The following is a 5,501-nucleotide window of genomic DNA, read 5'->3' on the forward strand; positions in this document are numbered from 1 at the left end:
CTCGGCGGCTGCTCGGCACGCAGCTCATTCGCCACTCTGCTGGCTTTTGAGCAGAATCCGACGTTCAAATCCGGCCGCCTCTCTGTGCTGTTGCTGCTTCTTAAAGCTTCCCGGTGTAGACGTTTCTTTTCCGTCTATGCGCGAGTAGTTACCAACACCAACTGCTGCGTGACAATATGCAAAGCATAGTAACTGCGATGAAGAATACATGGGGTTGAATAGGAGGGACTCGAACCTACGACCCTTGGATGGGGAGAGGAGGAGGAACACTTTTCAGCAGTTTATTATTAAAAGAAGACCTCAAGGGTGCGCTCCTACTTTTCCAAGAGCCCACGGACCTGGGCCTCACGGAGAGCTCTATCCACTTGCCATTTCTGGCCAATTGGTTGAGCAGCCCGCAGAGCGGCCTCATATGAGGAGAAGGATTGGTTGGGTGGTGGGGGTGGGGAGAACTGCCATGGGTTGGGGGCATTATTGGCACCGGTAGTGATGATGATGATGATGATTATTTATGGCACAAGGGCATCTTCGGCCAAAGAGCACACTGGCACAAATTTTTTTCTTTTGCTCAACGCGGGGTGAAAGACTCATTTCACACGCACTTCGCCCTAAATAAACCGAGCACCAGACAGGGGAAAGCCAGTACCAATTTTATCATCGGTGGGTACCCAGAGGCACTGGGGATTGAACCCCGCACCTCCCTAATGCATGGCCGTAGCGGCGGCACACAGGTAGTGTGTGACGGGCACACTACAAATTGGCAGCAAAAGTTCGTCGGTTTTTCTTCCTTCCTTCCTTTCTTTCTTTCTCTCTCTCTTTCTTTCTTTCTTCATTTCTTTCTATCTTTCTTTTTTCTTCCTTTCTTTCTTCCTTTTTCGTTCTTTCTTTCTCATTCTTTCTCTCTCTCGTTCTTCCTTTCATTATTTTTTTCTTTCATTCTTCCTTTCTTAGTTCTCTCTTTCTTCCTTCCTTTCTGTCTCTTTCTTTCTTTGTTCCTTATTCCTTTCTGTCTATTATTTTTATTGTTTTTCATTTCACATAACAAAGGAGGCCGAGATAAACGCTGCTACAGTGCAGCTTGAGATGCCCTCGACACAATGTACACGTGGCAGCGCCGAGAAGCACAACATGCGAAACACAAGATAAGCAGGTCAGCTGTCCTGGAAAAACAGTCATCCAGAGGAACTTTACACATAAGGAAAATATTACTACAACACACTACATAATCGATCTGAAGTTTAATCGGGATAGAAGTGGACCTGAAGAATGCGTAGTGGGCTTTGACTTGGTGTGGTGCCTTGATGACACATACTGATGCTGCCTGCGTTCTTCATTATGACTATGCTAATTATCGATTAGGTAATTCAACCAGATTAATTCGATATCTAGAATTATTCATTACATTTGTCTGTTTGATTCCTGCGTATGTGTGATGTAACTAAGTGCAATATGTGATTCGGGCATCACAATTCAGGGAAAGAGAGGGGGAGGTATGAAAGCGCCGCTGGGACGTCCAGTGTGCCGCCATGTGATGATGTGATACTGCTTTGACATTAGGTCTCGTCTCTCCGGCGGAGAGTTACCATCCATCGCGGAGTCCGCAAAGGGGCGCTGTGATAGTGCTCATCAGCGAAGCCAGCTTCCCCCCCCCCTCCCCCCCCCCCCCCCCCCCCGGGCGGCTGCAGTTAGCGGCGCCGGTCCTATAGCGCTAACGCGTTCTACTCTTGAAGGCGAAGCTTAAGTGCCCTCTTGTTTTTTTTTGGTCAGCCTTAGTACATATAACGAGGCATTACCTTCCATGAGTAATTAGGCAGCGTTTCTTATTATAATTTTAAAAAAAATTAAGTTTAATTTGAAATGAATAAAAGTTATTGCTTATCAAATTAGTGATTATAGATGACAATTTCTTCCCCAAAACAAATCAAATACTGAAGTTATTTAAAACCTTCACTCATAATTGCAAAGATAAGCATTTCAAATTTGTATATACTTACCACATGGGCAACTGAGCTCAAACACGGCGTCAAGAATTTAGCCTAGCTTTGGCGGCAGAAACAGCAGTCGTGATTTTTAATGATATGAATTTGGAAGATAATTTCGCTGCGAAATTCCGCACTGCAGTAACTCGATAGATGAATGAATCAGTGGCCGAGCAGAAGAGTTCACTGCATCGCTAATGGCCGCTAGACATATTCAGCTTACGCTTTATGGACTATAGGGGTTTAACGTCCCAAAGCGACTCATGTTATTAGGAATACCGTAGTGAAGGGCTCCGGATATTGTGGCCCCTACGGTTCGTTAACCTTCACTAATGTCGCACAATACACGGGCCTCTAGAATTTCGGCTCCATCGAAATTGCAACCGCCGCGGCTGGGATCGAACCAGCGTCTTTCACGTCAGCAACCAAGCGCTGTAAGCGCCGAGCCACCGTGGCGGCTTTATTCAGGTTACGGTAGTGTGATTACAGTAAATTATTTACTGCCATGTCTGCCTCGGAGCAATACAGAGGACAAAAAAGAAAGTTGCTTTCTTAGGTCAGAGCTGGCTAGTCTCGTGGAAAAGTTCTCTTGGCGTTTGTCCGAACCCTCGCCCCATCCGCGCACAGGAGAGCTGCTAATGCTTACCGTCTGGAAAGGGCTACTGATCGAATGAGCCATGACACGTGGTCTCACGCACCGTTACAATTTAATACCCACGCCCCACAGCGCTCTGTAAGCTCCTTTCTTTTTGCTGGACATCGAAAAAGGGTTCCTACGATGGTTATGCTAAGAACTTCGGCCAGCCATTGTCTTTGTTAATAAGAGGCAGTCCTGTAGCGATCACTAGCCTCACTTAGCTCGGAAACGTCCGCTATTCCGCTGTGCTTGCGGTTCATGAGTGCCACTGACGTTGCTCGCGTGCTTGACGACCTCCAGGAGCCTGGAAAATAGCCGCACAGAGAGCACGACCAAGACCCGCAAGCGACGGTCGCGGAAAAGCACTGAGGATGGCGGCCAGGCTGACCCTAAACCTGCTCCGGAAATGGCGCCGCCTGCCATCCAGGAGGCGCCACCGCCCGCGCCTGTAGTGGCTCCACCCGAGGAGGTGGGTCGCGAGCGTATATTCATATGTCAAGGCATCTTCATAGGGGCGCTAGAGACAAATTCTGCATTTATCCAGGGAGACCAGGGTTCTAATGAGAAGGCTGCTGTCTTTGAAACTGGCCTTTATAAGCTAGAAGAAAAAAAGTATGGAATAAAACATACTTGTTCCCCGCCACCAGACATTTGCGCGAGCAAACTCCGGTGCATCAAGGTAATCATTTGCATGGGACCTTGACAACCTGGACCACGCCATCATTATTTTTAAAGAGTGATAATGAAGTCGTTTTTAGTCTTTTCTTAACGAGCTTGGCTCGAGTGGTCTGAAAGAAATGGTTCTTCTTAAAATCAAATACTCTCTCATAAATTGGTTTTTTTACAGTATTGAAGCATGAATACAACCAGCAAGAAGCATGCAATCGAATTTCGCAGATGATCGTGTTGGCCTCAATGTGCGCCTGTTAATCATACGTACTGCGAGCCCTCACACTCAGCTATACGTGTATTTTCTTAAATGTCGAAAATGCCTTCCGAAAAAGGTTCTGAAATCTCCGCCTTACCATTGCCCTTGTCCTTCTTTGAGCGCCCACTATGCTCACGGAAAGGACAAGAGATACTGCAACTGAGCATGATGTCGCGGTTTCGAACATCCTTTTGCGGTCTGATTTCTAGCTAGATAACAGTTGCAATGTGAGAATGTTGATGCAAGTGCGCACTTCAAAAGAGCATAGGAGATCAAAACACGAAGAACTACAGCACACAGAACCAACGCTTGTCCTACTTTCTTCTCTTTTTCGTGTTTCGTCAAAGCAAGATAACAGATGCTCCTTAATGGTCAGGGACTGGAATTAAAATGAAGGCAAGCGTATAGCAGGGCGTGGGAGAAAGTTAGGTGGGCTGGTGAGATAAAGAAGTTTTCGGGGAGAGAGTGGCCGCAACTGACACAGGCCCGGTTAATTGGAGAGATGTGAGAGAGGTCTTTTCCTGATGCGGGCGCACTGAGGCGCATTAAAATCAGGTTGTATGCAGTAAGAACGGTGAACGTTGGGGTCAGCAGCGGTGCACCCGTATCATCGAGCGTGTAATAACTGGCTGGTAGGGTTGACTGTTGCGTGGAAAACGCGGACAACGCGCATAGTGGGTCGGCATTTAAGAAACCGCTGACGACCCACAATGCCGCTGGCTACTCAACCTCGCGCTGGAGGTCGAGAGCGGAAGCTCCGAGCCCTTGAATAACTGAAGTTTTCGAGTGTTCTAGGGGGCGGGAGAGTGAGCGTGCCTTTCAGGAACTTAGTATAGTCGTCGACGCCAGGCAGACACTCAGCTACGATTTTTACTAGAGGTGGACGCTAGGGAACGACGTCGATGCTATGTCGAAGACTTGGTTACAGTGACTGCTTCCCCGTGCTCAGCAGCCGAATCAAGGATAACGACGTATTGCGGAGAATAATAAATTTCTAAAATTTTACACCATCCACGCATGCTACGCAGTGCTATCGCTTAGTTTCGTCCATTACACAGTAATCATAAGTGTCAATTTTATCATATCTGGTAACGTAAGGGTTCTCCTTGTTCGCCATTGAAATGCTAACAGCGACACTGCGCCAGTCCCTTTAGGTCTATGGATGTAGGTGTGGTTTGTTGAGGAGAGACACTAAATATTTGGCACACTGTTTTGCTGCAGCACTCCTAAGTTTAGTGAAGACAGGACGCAGAAAACATGGTTATTTAAACGGCCTTTTCAAACCACGTGGGGTTGGGAACGATGTATATGTAATTTATTGTTTTGCAGCGCCACATGACTGTTAAAGAGCGCCACAGGGGAGGGCGGCCTATTGTTTCTACCGATCTCGTATTCTTTAACTCGCACTAAGAACGCGCAGCACACGGGCGTCTTCTCAGCTCCATTCACATTTAAATGTTGCCTCCGTATTATGGATCTGTTCCCTCCACCTTGAAAATAGGAGCGGAATGCCCTAACCGCTGCTCTAATGACACATGTCATTTGTCGTTTAATAAATCATATAGAGTTCCTCTTTACAATTCAACTATGCACTTGGCATGATTGCGAATACGTGTGGAAGTTACGCAGGTTAAGTGTTGAAGAGTCGTCACACAGACGTCAGGACAATGAGTCACGAGAGTTCACCAGATTGATGCAAACAAGACGATGTAAGTCGTGATGTCACAAGGCATTCGCTGGAGCTCATCTTTCGCCCCAGTGCTAGTATAGTGGAATGAACGCAAGACACATCCCCGACTCTTGCCAAGAATTTCAAAACTCGTTGACAGGCATCAACAATTTGGTTTGCCCTAACTGTCACCTAAATGTGCACTGTCAGAAGAATTAACGTTGAGTGACATTTCTTATTTTCCCGCAGCCACCTGTCGCGGCACCAGCGCAACCGCCGCCGGCCGGA

This window comes from Amblyomma americanum, chromosome 7 (genome assembly GCF_052857255.1).
Source record: "Amblyomma americanum isolate KBUSLIRL-KWMA chromosome 7, ASM5285725v1, whole genome shotgun sequence".
Lineage (NCBI taxonomy): Eukaryota > Metazoa > Arthropoda > Arachnida > Ixodida > Ixodidae > Amblyomma > Amblyomma americanum.